This window comes from Gallinula chloropus, assembly GCF_964237585.1.
Source record: "Gallinula chloropus genome assembly, chromosome: 17".
NCBI lineage: Eukaryota > Metazoa > Chordata > Aves > Gruiformes > Rallidae > Gallinula > Gallinula chloropus.
The window spans coordinates 10484160-10498811 of NC_140102.1; positions in this window are offsets into that span (position 1 = coordinate 10484160).

The following is a 14652-nucleotide window of genomic DNA, read 5'->3' on the forward strand; positions in this document are numbered from 1 at the left end:
TCATGTTACCTGGGGCCAGTTTGTACATGTATGACACACGCTGTTGGTCTCGGCGCAGCGTATTCGGTGAGCCCCGGGTTATCTGCTTGCATTGCTCCATGTGACTCAGTCTCTTGCACTAACTCTTTGCAGCACACTGTTTATTTTCTCTGTGTTTTCTGCTCCTCTCCTGCAGAGGAGTTACATAAGGATGAGGGCAAATGCACTATAAATGGGATCTAGGTAAATTTCCTGTGGGAAATAAAGATCCTGGTTTATTTTGGTTTCTCCTACTGGTTTTTGCAGCCTTAAGCCTTGGCTGACACTACTTCAGTGCAGGTGGGAATGGCAGAAAAATGCTTTCTTGTCAACGCTGCAGTTCTTACAGACATAGATGCGTCCTGTGAGCAGCTGCCGGCTCAGGAGAGGCACCTCTCAAAGTGCTCACCCTTGCCCGCACCCCTCAAAAGATACAGCGAGTCCTCCCGGGGTGCAGGGTCCCCAGGATGTGGCCTCTGCACTCGTACCCGCTCAGTCGCCCTCCCGCTCTGCAGAAGAAGCTACCAGCTGGTTTCAGTAAGAGCTTATCTGATTTCCAGGTGCTGGAGGAGCAGAGATGTGATCAGCTGGTGAAAACCAAACTCACTGCCTGGCAGGAGTGCAGCTCACCAGCACCTTCCTCATGTGCGGGGCAGGGTCTGCCTCTTCCCCAGGGGGGCTCAGTGGGGGCCTGGGGAGGCTCCCTGCCTGTGGAGAGGCTCGGGGGTCCTGGGGAGCAGTGTTCCTGTGCCCAGGTGGGCTGGGGCACTTGAGCCCCCTTGTAGCCAGACAGATGGGCTGAGCCAGACTCGTTGCTTCCTTCTGCATTGACCTGGCTGCCCAGCATGGGGGTGTCTGTCGTTTGGTCCTTGATGAGCCTTGCGGGAGAGTCCTGTGGTGCGGTTCCTCGGTCAGTGTATGTACAGAGTCACCTTAAGCAACTCCAAGCGAGCAGCACAAACCCCCTTCCAGGATTAATAACATTCTTGGAGTCAAATGGGGTTTTATTGCAGTTCTTAAAAGCCACTTAATTCGGAGCCCCAGGTTGGGATCCCATACGGAGCCTCTTAGCAGGGGGCTGCAGCATTTGGCTGACAACAACAAACAGCAGCTGTCACCCACCGAGCGGGGCTGGGCCGGCACAAAGCCAGATACCTCCCACCCGGAGCTGCAGGCAGCTGCCAGATCCCCTCCTGCCGCTCACCAGCGGCCAAATGTGCAGGCTGGGGATGCAGGTGTCTTCTCTTACCTGCTGGCTCATCCTCAGCTGTAGATGGCCCAGAGCAAAGAGAGGGTGAAACTGTCTGGAGCCAGCTGAGGCAGGGAGGACAGAGGGTTTTCCCCAAAGCTGGGGAGCGGGTGGTCTGTCGCCCTTTCCCCCTCTGCACTGAGTGCAGGGGTGAGGAGAGGTGCCGCAGCCATGATGAACTTGCTGCTCAGCTTGCTTTAGTTCTGTTCCTTTTTTGTTTTTCCAAGTCATGGGAGTTGGTTTTACAGCATGCAGTAGTTTGCTGTAGGGGGCTGACACTTCTGGAAGCCTTTTTTTCCCCTTGGAGTTTGCAGGTGTACAACTGCAGCGTTCCTGCCCAGACAGCGCCCTGCTCAGTGAGTGGAATGGATGGATTTAATTTCCATCTCCCACAGTTCTTTGGGGACACGCTGAGATTTTTATTTCTTCCTCTCCTATTTTTATGGAAGAAAGAGAATTTTGTGCCTCCATACAGGAGAGCGGGAAGCCGGTGGCACAGGGCAGGCACACCATCACACACACAGCCAGGCGTAAATGTTGTGCAGTGTTGGTGTCTCTGCCTCTTGTTGCAAACATAAGCCTGTACATGTAAAACACTGGCTGTTCACAGGAGACCCTCTGCACGCTGCACTGCTGCTTCTTCAGCTCCCATCTGTGGGGTTGCAAAGCACCAAGCACTGGGAGCCTGTGCACTGAGGGTAGGGCTATGTGGAAATGCTGGTGCAGAGCAGAAGGGGATGAGTCAGACCTGATTCCTGTCACGCCGCAGGGGCTGTCCCTATGCTGGCTCTGTTGCTGCTGAGCAGCCGGCCCTCTGCGCACCCACAATCTGGTTTTGGCTGTTTTACCATCTAGCAGGGGTGCTGTGGAAACAGAGCTGCCCAGAGCAGCTTGGGCACCACCCAGCAGCATTCAGGTGAGGAGGAAATGAAAACTGCTTCAGAGCTGGTGAGTGTAAGTCAGCTCCCCCCATCCTTCAGGGCATTCCCTGTCATCGTGTGTTCTCCAGGGATAAAAGTGGTGAACAATTAAGTGGTGGAGGGAACGTGATCAAAACCGCCCTGTTTACCAAAGGGATACATAGGCTGAACACACTAACGTGCTCCAGGTAGATCCCCTGGGGACACGAGGGTGTTTTGAAAACCATGGATGAGAAAGTGAGGCCAGGACAGATTTTCCACAGATCAGGCTGTGCTGGAGGTCTCATGCGGAGTGGAGCCACAACCGTGTCTTTCTGGTCCCTCACTTCATCCTGCCCGTTAAGGGCCCGTCCGGCCTCCATCCTTGGGGACTAATTGCCTCACACTTGAGCAAATGTGCTTGGTGTTTAAAAGGAGTCTATCGATCTGCCATATCCCTGAAAGCCTCCCAGGGCCCTCTTTCCTTTGAAGTGTAAAAGCATCTGTCTGTCTCTGCTTCTCCAGCAGTCTCTTGCTCCATTTGCATCTCCTGGCTCGCAGGGGCAGCCTGGGGAGCCCTCCCCCTGCCCCGGCCCCATGCAGTGCTCGGGATTCGGGCTTCCTGCCCTGGGATGGTGGGGCTTGAAGACAAAGGTGCAAAGCTTCAGTCTGGGGTGGGGGGGCGGGGGGCAGGGTTAAGCTCAGCTTGTAGGTTGCTCTGCTCAGGATCAAGCTATTTCGGAAGGCCAGTTCCCAGTGCTCCAGATGTGGGGAGTGCTCATGCTGTGCATTTATCTGTGGTGGGTGTTGATTAGGAAGGAGAGGAAACGGCCCCATCTGTGGTACTTAGCTCCTCATGCCAGAAGGCACTGGTCAATAAGGACATCAGGTAAGAACTGGATAGTCCATGATCCAGGAGCTGAAGTGCACAGGGATGACCAGGACCTGCTGATGATTCTCTGCCTTGCATCTGAATGAGTACTGTTGAAATGCAGTAGAGGCCCTGCTCCATGTGTGCACAGCTCAAGCCTGTGATTCTCCCAGTCCCATCTCTCCAGTGGTGGGACTGGCCACCTTTTCATGTAGGCACAACCTCACTGGAGCACAGATCATCGAGGCCTAAACCACGGGAGCTGCCTGTAGCCGAGGTCTAGCACCTCCCAGATGGTGTGCTGGGTTTCCTATTTCAGTGGGGCCTCGGGGGAGCAGCGGTGGCACCTCGCTGTTGGAGGCAGTAAATGGGCTCCCATCTGGTTTTAATGATCAGTAGCACTTTGGTGCTTGTTTATTCCCATGTTTTATGCTTCAGCAATAAAATACTGCTTCAGTTTGTTCAGCCCATCCCGGTGCTGGATGGAGATGAGCTCACAGCCTCTGACAAAGAGGTCCCAGCGGCACGCAGGATGTTGGGCTTTTTAGACAACTGGGCAGGATCAGATGATGTGTAGTGGCAATTGGTTTGAATTACAAGTGGCAGAGGACAGTATGGAAGGCAGGGAGGGCAGCTCACCATGTGCCAGCAAAGAAGACTTGTCCTTGGCTTTAGGGAGGAGACTTGGTTACGGAGCTGGAGCTATTCTTCCTTCTGTCCCTCATGGGGTGTCGTGGAGCTCTGATGTGGAGTCCAAATGACGTTAGTCCCAACTTTAAAACCAGGCATTCATGGAAATTGTAGTCCCTCAGTGCTGTGGTCACTTGGCTGTGGGGTTGGTTTTAACCTGTCACAACACTGGGGCGGTGGTAGAGGTGGCACAAGTGGTGGCAGGGCCGTGTCTCCCCGTGGGCACAGACCGAGCTCTGCTGCAGGTTTCCAGTGCTCACAGCGCTCGGGACAGCTGCGGCGAGACCAGCAGTTGTTTTACAAAGTCCTCTGGAGTGAACGTGTCTAATATGAATTTAATCTAAGGGGGAAACTGTTTGTAAGGGGCTGCTGGGATTTTGACATTGGTCCCTCTGCCTTGTCTGCCTGTGTTCCTGGCCCAGCTCGCCTGGGGAGCAGAGTGCAGCTCTGGCACTGAGGAGTGGATCGTCCTCTGAAGGGACGAGCAGAAACACTTTGCACGTCCCTGGCAGTCGGTATCTGGGGATCTTGAGTCATTTTTGTAAATGCCAGTTAAGCTCTTCAGCACGTCCAAACGCAGCTCTGTCCCGCGGGGTAGGTGGGGACATGAAGGCAAGGAGAGATTAGAGACAGTAAACCACAGAAGGGAGAAATGGGCTCTTTGTCTCCTTTCTGGCTTTTTTTGGAACTTGGAAACCTTTTGCTTTCCCATCTCCCATTTGTCTTCTACCTTAATGGTTGAAGAACAATCTCCTTTGCTTTATTTCCCAACAGTATTACTCCTTGGAGGATCTTTACCTCATCCCTCTGAAGAGCATTGATTTTCAGCAGAGATCCTTTTTCCCAGCTGTTTGTCAGGGCTTGGAGTGAGAGGCAGCAACTAGAGAGAGGAGGATTTCAACAGACTAATTAATCCCCTTTGCAGTCGTTCAGGGTCCAGCCCCATGGTGCCACTGAGGATGCATTTCTGCTCCTTTTCCCTGGAAGGAAAGTAGAGGAGCGACTAAAGGAAACAGGGGGAAGAAGGAGAGTCAGCAGCCACTGCACTGTTTGGTTGTTGCTTTCCCCAGGGTCACCCACCCAGCCACTGCTGGAGCCGGGACCACGCTCCCCAGGTTTCGTGGTGATGTACATTTGGAGTGCGCCACTGAGATTTGTTGGGTCCCAGCAACGTGCGAAGCAAACCCAGCCCCTCAGACCCACCAGGCACCCTCCGAAATGAGGCTCTGGGTTACAGCAAAGGTGTCACCTCCAGCTTCCCAAACAAGCGTGGGGCTGCCAGCGTGGAGGGAAGGGAAGGAGCCTCTTACAGAGCTGAGTGGTTTTGCCATCATGATGTCAAGAAGGGCTGTCTGCTCCTCAGGGTGGGCCTGGCCTCTGGCTTTCAATTGCAAATGAACTAAAGTGTTTACAATGAGACCTCTGCAGCCCCTGGCCCTGAGCTGGGTCTGGCATCTTGGCCCTTGGATTTTACATCCTGATGGCTCTTGGAATTGGAGCAGAGCAGTGTCATGGGGCCCTGGAAAGAAGAAATACTGGTCCCTACAGGTGCTCCCAAGGGCCTTGTGCTGCTGGAGCTGAGGGGGACTCTGGGCGGTGGGAAGGTGGGCAGACAGCGGGGTGCCTTGCTCATCCTTAGGCTGCTCCCAACCCAAAAAGGGGGGTGGTGGGGAGAAACGCTGGGATTCCTGGGATTTGGGGTTGGGATGGCCTGTGAGCTGCCGCACAAACTCCTCGAGTCCAGACTATAAAGTACTTCACAGGGCTGTCCCAATTGCCTGGCCTATTAGTTTTATGGGGAGGGGGGATGCTGTGAAGGTGCAGTTGGTCTCCTTTTACCCTGGTAATGAGAGTGTGGCTGTAGCGGGCAAAGAGCCTGGCAGGGAGGCAGCGGTGGGGGGGAGGAGGGGGTCACTCTCGGACTGCCGGGTCCCTGCACATCTCTCCACTCCCCCCGTGGCGGAGCGGGCCGGCCGCCGTGCTGGGCGTGCTGTGGCCGGGAGAGACTTCGACCCCTGCCCCGGCGGGCTCTGAGCAGCCCGAGGGGAGGAGGAGGAGGAGGGAGCTGGGCGGCTGCACAGGCGGGGGCACAGTGCCACCCAGTGACTGCGTGTGACCTGCCAGGGGACAGCGGGGCAGGGCTGTGGCTGCCCACACGCGGTTTGCTGCGAAGGTTTTTGAGGGCTGGAAACCCCAGCGAGAACATCCCAAGGTGATGGGGAATGTGGGGAACCCCGAGAAACCGGCCGCGTTGCTGCTTTGCGGTTGAAGTGCGCACGGGGCGACGCTCCCGCGCTGTCACGGCGTGTCTGGAGCCGCGATTCGGCGTGACCGGTCCTGTTCGGGCGCTGGCGCAGCCTGAGCCGTGGGCAAGTTGGGGCTGCAGCAGCTCACGGGGTTGGCAGGGAGCCTGGCAGCAAAACAAGGAGGGAGGTGGTTCGCTTTGGGAAGGGCAAGAGGGCTCCTGGGGTGAGCCAGTGTGGCTGGCCCTGGAGAGACCAGGCTGCCCCAGAGCCGCTCAGCCTCTGCCAGGCTGGGGCAGGGACCCTTTGTGTTGAGGTGTGACAGCCACACGTGGTGGCTTTCTGACTTGGGCCCTGCACTAACGCTGGGGCACTTCTGCCCAAACCCTGCCTAGGTTGCTCACTGGGTCCAGCCCTGTGTCAGGTTCCCAGGCTATAGCAAGCATCAACAGGCAGCTTGAATGGTGGGGAAAAGGAAGGGAGCCAGGTACAGTGGGGCGCGGTGGCAGTGGCTCCCAGCTCTGTAAATTGCTGTCTCAGCAATGCCCTGACATGTTTCCTGCAGGGACTGTCTCTTTGAGGAGGCACAGGTTGGGGCCCTATTTTGGGTGATGACTACAGAACTCACAGAGGGTTTTGCAGCAGGAAGGGGTGTGAGATCGGCCTGTCCCTCTCCAGGTACATCACCTGCTCCCTCTGCTCCCCTGTTTTCCTTAGCTGTTTCAGTGCTGCTGCTGGGCTGCAGGATGGCAACGTGCAGCTGAAATCAGGGCACTGCAGGGAGGGAGGCCTGAGCCCTGCACCCTTGACAGATGGAAGTCCTACATCATTACACCCTACCAAGGGCTGTGCACACTTTCTGTTCTGAAGTTGCTCTCCAATGTGCCTTTCTTTTTCTCTATTTAAATTTAGGCCAGTGGGGGGGTCTGTGGGCTACCATGGCCGTACAGCACAAACCCCTGCTACAAACCCAGCATCTTGTCTCACTGGTTGGAGAGCTGTTTCCATTCCAGCGCCTACCCCGGTCACTAGGGGTAGTGAAGGTGGGTCACTTGGCTGCAGTACAGGCAGGAGCTGCTGTTGAACACTGTGAGTAACCTTTACATTGCTGCTGGGGTACGTCCTGCAGTTTGGGGTGATTCTGAGCAGAGGTTTCCAGTAGTGCTGATACCTGGCATGTCAGCCCCCTTCAGCAGAACCCCAGAATGGAGCCTATTTTAATCTTTCCATTTCAGACTGCCCCTGGTGTGTCCCATGTCCAGGCCAAGGTGCTATTTCTTGCAGAGAAATGATCTTTGTTAGTTTTAGATCTAGTTCTCTGAAGTACTGAGAAGCCATAGATACTCCAGGTGGTTGGGGGCAGTGGGAGGCATTCGGTCTCTGAGGGATTTGGCTCTTTCTTTACATGAAGAGGGACCCAGTCTTCCTTTGTGCCATGCAGTGCGTTAGGCTGGATGCTCAGTGGGAAGCCAGCCTGGTGCTGTGTGCGTAGCGGTTGTCGCTGCAGACTTGGAGCCAGAACACCAGCTGTGACACCTGGGAGAGAAAAGCTGTTTCTCTTCAAGGTCAGTGGATTAGTGTCATCTCTGGTCACAAGAGGAGGGCAAAAAAAGAGGCAGTCCAAGATTACAGAAATGAATTCAACATGTAGAAGTCCCAGTGAGAGTCCTCTGAATTAGTTCATAATCCAGATCGAATTAGTGAAGTAACACAAAATACATTAAAAAAACCTGGGATTAGAGCCCAGAGACACACATGGCCCAGTAAATCTGTAAATTACACCCAGGGAACTTTGCAGTATTGAAAAATGGGCATTTGATTTTGGTATTTTTAACAATAGTTAAGGGTATTGACAGTGTGCTCAGAGACCTGGCTGGATTTGTCACTTCTGCCAGGAGCATCCCTGGGGCTCTCGGGGCTCAGCTTGGTGCCGAGCGAGGTGGGCTGAGCCGGAGGCGAGTGCCAAGAGCTTCAGAGCAGCTCCTGTTGTTCGCTTATGCCCGTCCCTTCTGTCTTGTCAAAACAGCATCCTCTTCTCTTGCCTCACCGCTCCTCCCAATCCACCCAATCTTGGGTGCAGGGGCAGCTGGGGGAAGGCAAAGCAGCACGTCCAGGGCTGCCCTTCTGCCCTGCCACCCTCTTGCTGCAATGTAGAGCTCCTCTTGCCACAGGGTCTGGAGGGGATTCGTTAGATAGCACAGCGTGGGGTACAGTGGAGGGATGCTAACAGGCCCCAGGACCCACACTTTCTCTTATGCTTCAGTGCTTCATTTCTAGACTAGATGCAAGATTACAAGCAAAGGATTTCTCAGCGCTGACTTTCAGCTGCCTTTGTTGGAGCAGCCAGGACACACAAAGCAGGAGCTGGTTCCCTGTGGATACCCCAGATTTAGCTCTGATCCTGATTGTCTGGTGCGCCAGTGACGGCTTGGACTAACAGCTCGTGCAGGGAGGGTTCTGGTTACAAAATGCCTGGAATGGAGCGAGCAGGTGCTGGGAAGGTTATCTGAGGAGAGCGCGGCGTTAATTCCCCATCGCTGCCTCAGAAGTGGCGAAGACGGCATCTTCTGCAGGTGAGGTTGTGTCTAGCACAGGAGGGGCTGCTGGGTTCTCCTGGGAGCAGCATCACAGCACTGAGCAGGAGCAGGAGCTCAGCTTTTGGCTCCCAGAGGCTGTGCTGGTGTCAAGTGGAGCCCCTAAGAAGCAGAGATGTGTCCAGGTAACAGGGGTGGGCACTGGGTTCCCAGGCTGCTCTGTGGCAAGGGGTCCAGCTGGAGCAGTTGTTGAGAACCTGTCTCAAGGTGAGTACTCAGCAGTCTGTGCTAACAAGTAACAATAATTGGTGCAACTTTGGCTGCAGGCAAGCTTCTAGGGCTCAAATTTCAGAGCAGGGGGCTCATTTTGGGACAGCTGTGGCCCTGTTGCTGGCCTGTCCTTCTTAGAGGCAGAGCCCTGCTGCAGGAGAGCGCAGCTGTTCGCACAGCGACTGCCGCAGTTTGCAGCTTGGGGTATTAAGGTAACCTGAACTTGGAACCGCTTTACCTTACCACGCTGAGCTGTGGCTTGTGGTTCAGCAGCTGCTATGGGAGCAGCTGATCTGCTCTCTAAAAAAGGCAGAGTGGAGAGTAAGGGGCAGAAACCACTACAGCTGCTCCAAGGTGAGCTGTCCCTGCTGCTGAATACAAACCCTGGTGGGCTTTCCCGTGCACACAGTCCACACTAGTGAAAATCATGTGAAAAACCACAAGGAAGCACGTTCGGGGGCTGTGGCAGTGTTTCACTGGGGTGTGTTCAGGCACCTTTCCCACTGGTGTAAGTGCCAGCCAGCACACAGCAGGGTCAATCCAAAGGGATGGGTGGTGGTGTGCTGGTTTAGAAATAAATAAAAGCTTCCACTAAATGAGGGTGACAAACTGCTAAGCCCAGCTCATCCCAGCTAGCCTGCACCTAAAGATTAAGGGTTACACTGCCTGTTGTTGGACTGATTCAGGTAAACCAGTAGTAGATGGGGCCCGAGTTACTGCTTGTTTCTGGTTACCTTTGATTTTTGCTGAGTAAGCATGGCTGTGGTTGGAGGTTGAGGTGGCTGCTGTGCTGGGTACTTACTCCTATAAGAAACCCCAGCCCTGACTGCAGTGAGCAGGGAGCCAGGCCCTGTGGCTGGAGAATTACCTGGGAGAATCCAGGCAGGGGAGGAAGGAATCCATTACAGGTGGAGGAGGGGGTGTGGTGCTGGGGCTTTGTGCCAGGGCCAGCAGAGCCTGCGTTTCAAAGTGCAGAGACAAACCCCTGTCCCCTGCACCTCCTGGGACTACGGACTTTGTCCTTTCTTGTAATCGAGATGTGTGGCAGTAACGCAACCCAGCAACTGGGCTCTGGGAGTAGGCACACTCCCTGTCCTTCCAAACCACCAAATGAACCAGGGAATGTTGCTTGTTGTGGCCCCCGCAGCAAGGCCAAGTGGTGCAGCATCGTACTTGCTGCCACACAACACACAGTGTGAGGCACAGTTTTTCCTGTACAGAGAGATATTTTAACCACCCCTGGGCCCCTGAGGATCACAGCACTTTGTGTCCCACTGCCTGCAAAAGGGCCTGTGGCTGCAGCACCCACAGTCATCTGCGTCGTGCACATCTGACCCCCGTGGTAGTAATGCAGTTGGGAGGAAGCAGACAGCTGGTAGAGCAGGGACGCTGGGTTTTGCTATGTAAACAGTAAAGCAAGAGCGACTCAAGATGTCACGAGAAGCGGCTGCTGCAGCTTCTGCAGGAAAGCTGGAGGCTGGCCCTGTAGTTTGACAGGGCTGTGGCGCCTGCTGTGTGCACCTTACCTGTCCTTGCTCCAGGCTTTGCACTGCGACTGTTTTTCTTGCCAGACGTATTTGATAAGACACTGTGGCGCTGGCTCCCAATGGTTATTAACGCAGCGTGGGGATCCCTACTCCAGAGAAGACAAACACCAGCCTGAACAGCACGTCCAAGGCAACACCACAAGTGTTTTAGACTTTCCTTTGCAGCAGTTGAGCATCTGACGTTCCTCTCGAGTTTTTCTCCTACATAAGATCTCAACTTTCAACACTGTTAATGATTTAACAGACCGATCCCGAGTATTAAAAAGTCTGGTTATTGCTGTTGGCGATCTGGCTTGACTGTGATTTGCAAAGCAGCTATGGATGCCTTATTTTGCTGACACCTTTCACCAGTGGGTAGAATGCCAGCCATGCTGCTCCAGTACCTGCAGGGGTTACACTTTAGTTACTCAAACAAACCCAAACCATATGCATAAACCAGTCGTTCTGACAAGTGCAGCCAGGGGTATCACAGTGAAAGGAGGTCATGGTTTCTACAGAGATCCTTAACATACAGCCAGAGGAGGAGCACTGATGTGTCAGAGACCGTGATGATCTGTGTAACCAGAGCTGCTGCTTCTTCAGGTGACCCTCCAGAGCACAGCAGCACCGTCTGAGAGGAGGCAGGAGGGCAGAACAGGACGGTATCAGTCAGCCTGGCACCCATGTTCCCTCCTGCTTAATTCTTCTCTTGATTCTGGAAAAGGGGGGTTGGTACTCTCAGTCACCCCCAAAACAGGGCATTGTAACTACACAGTAAGGCCTTAAATACTCTGCTAGTATTGTCAAGGCTTCAAGAGTAGAGACAACAAATAATACTGTAGGTTGAGGCAAGTTTTATTTAGACTGTACAAACAGGGCACTGGGAAAAAAAAAACCCAAACGAAAAACAGTGGCTTGATCTTGGGACCAGTTCTATGAAGTAAGTGAAGTAAGAAATTAAAAAGGCACTAATCTTAAGAAAAGACACTCCATATATTCTAAGAATATAATTCATTTAATACTGTTAATTTTATAGCACAAAAAATAAAACAACCTATGATCCCCAAAATAAACTTTAAAAGCTTACACTTAATATTATTGCCTGAAGATCATGGTCTTTAAATTACATATTATGTTTTAAAGTTTACACAGTGAAGACTGTCTCAAATACAAGGCCACCTTTCCCACTGCTGTAACTGTATCCTTGTCCCAAAATACACTCCCATTTAACACAAACAGAAAACACCAACTCTAGGAGAATGCTTTCACTGGTCCCAAAGGCAGTCTGTTAGGCAGGTCTCACTTCCAAATGCAGTATTGAGAAAAATGCTTGAAACTTGACTAGGAAGCAAAGGCAGCCCACTCCTTCCCAGGATGTCAATATCATATAAAAACCTACTTTACAGGCACATGAAATGGCACAAGAATGCTGTTTTTCCTTTTACAAAAATAATGCTCGGGCTCTTCAGAGCCTCAACCCAAACAGGATATTCCCTTTTGTTTATTCTTTCCCAATTTGTAAACAATCATGAATTAGATTAGCGCTTATCCAGTGATGGACACTGATTAAAACAGTTTTCATTTAAACCTTCAGACTGGTCAGAGGCTTCAACGTCTATATACACATGTACACAGCAGGAGGAAGTCCCACAGCAAGCCTTCCGCGATCGGTAACCACTGTAGTCACCACGCGTAACTAAACCAGCTCCTGGCTGAAAAGCAGCACCACCTCCAGTGGTGCAGGCCGAGCCATCGCTCACAGCCCCCCATGCGTCACGCTGAGCACATCTTACACGCCCAGGGAACGCTGGCGCTGCTAGGTTAGCGCTCAAACTGTGAAGAGGCTTCATAAAGCAAGAGGACACACGTGTAGGCAGCCTACAAGCGACTGAGAATCCCGAGTCCCTCAGAAAGAAACACAAACTGATCAAACGAAATCTTTATATGAAAATACTTGTCTTGTAGTAAAATAGCAAAGACATTTTTGAAGAAAGGTTACAATCGGCTTAGGCTGGATCAGTATGCTACATTTAAGCCACATTTAACATACCTGAAACCACACCGCTGCTACTCAGAGAAACACTGTTCATCCGTGGCTTAAAACCAGGTTCACAGAAATCTAAGAACTCTTTGTCTTTGCATCAGGTGCCACTACACACAAATTTTGCATAGTTTTGAAGGCAAAGTGTTTTGCTTTTCTGCAGTATCAGAACACAAACCTCAAACAATGCTTGCATTCAAAGTTTAAACCTTATTCAGTGAGGGGATGAGTCAAGACATTTATTTCAGTGGAAAAAAAAATTGAGGTTAAAAGCTGTGTTCAAGATCTCAAATCTCACAGTATTTATTTGCCATGCAAAGGAAGAATTCTACAATCAGTCTTCTGAAGAGCTGCCTGTAACTAGGTCAGGTCTGAAATAAGATTTCTCTGCAGCAGACTGAGGTTAGTGCAGTTTCTGTATTCAAAAGATGACTTTCAGTAGTACAATCAATGAAGTAAACTTAGGGGTGTAGTTGCGGCACAGACCAAGTACAACCTTCTTTAGTTAAGAGAGCTGCATAGCTTTTCTTTGCAAGACAAAAACCTCAATGCCTATTGTCAAGAATTACAGCACCAAACACTTCAGTCAATGCTACTCTACTTCACAGTTAATTTGGTAGTAAAATGCTCTACAAGAACTTCTAGACTGTCAGCCACTTGATCAACACTACAGAAAACAGGTAACAGATGAAGAGACTTCTTTAAAAACCCCGGCATTCTGAATGTCTTGTTGCAAATGCCATTTTTGCCTTTATTCAGTGCCTTCCAATTAAGGATCTCCTGGCACTTTCACATGAGCTAAGAACAACGTGCTTTTATTAGGATCAAGCGATACAAATCAACAAGAAAACATGCTGGAACTTAAGACAACAACTTTTATATAATTTGACATTTATAAGAACCAGTGAGATTCTACAGGTGTCTGAAGCTTCTCAATTTTGCTACAGTTGACAGCCTTCAAGTGTTGAAAAACAGGGGCTGCCATTTTCCTGCCATCTTCCGCAACAGGTTTTTTTTCTTTAGCCAGGCTGTCTGAAAAGGGAGGGTTTGTAGTTGTAGTCTTTGCAGATGTGTATCCTGTTAATTCAGTGTCCCATTATTTTTAGAAGAGCATTCCAGTTCACCTACAAAACACGTTTAAAGGCGGCAGCACAGGATACCACTGTACCTAATCCTGCACACAGGCAAGGACATCACCTGCATGGCATGAATTGTACCTACTTTGCTGCAGCCATATACTTCCCACCTGTAAGTACAGTTACAGGGAAGGTTACATACAGAAAGAGGGAAGAAGCTCTACTTACAACAGACACCTCTGTGGCCTCTTCCAGCCTGAACATTAATTTATCACATGGGGAGCCCAGGCATCTGACTCCAATTAACTATTTTCTAGAGGATGCTGGGAGGGGGAGGGATTTGGGGCATATATAAACCAGAGTCAACTCACCTGGAAGGGCTAAAAGAAAAAAAAAAAAAGATGGCAGCATGCAAAGGACTTGGGATGCAAGCAAGGAACAACAGAGAGGAAAAAGAAGATGAAAGCAGCTCTGGAAAAGCAGCACAGCAACACAGAGACATCCTAGAAACAAGGTACTGGGTTTGAAAAGGAGCTTTCAGCAAGCTGGGGCTGGCATAGTTAGGCAACTTTGGAGAGATAAGGGAGCCTGCAGAAAAATGGGTATAAGATGTGGGTGTTAAAGTAAGAGGATTTTATTGGTATTTACCTAGGTCTTTGTCCCATTCCTTCCCTACCTCTCCACACCATGCAATCTGATCAGCCTACCAAGTAACGGCTTGGTGGCAAGTACTTCTGTACTAGTACAGCTACACTTCTGACTCTGCTGTGTGCAGACCAGGCCATGTGTTTCCCTTTAAAGCTCACTTTCTACAGTTAGTGCTCGCAAAAATCAACAGAAATGCATTAATTATGCAAAAACCAGGTTACAAGTATCAACCCCTCCTAAGTTTCCTTATAAATAAATGTCTCAGCTTCAATGCAGCTCAATCAATGGTTATTTGCATTTAACACACAGTTTCAGGAAGGTCAACAACAAGCTTAAGAGTTAACAGAAAAGTGCAGCTTCTAATACAACTGCTTAGAATACATAAGCTTTAATTATTGTCCTTTAAAGAGACCATCATTTAAAATCTACTACCTTAGGACAGGTTCTCTTAAAACTAAGTCTTCTTCAGTCCTAAAATTGCATTTTTATTGTTGCTTTTTGTTGGACAGTAATGCACAAGTCGCATGTTTGATCTAGGATTAGGCCTCTTCCTACTGAGTAAGCCAGTTGTCCATGGAAGTCTCCAC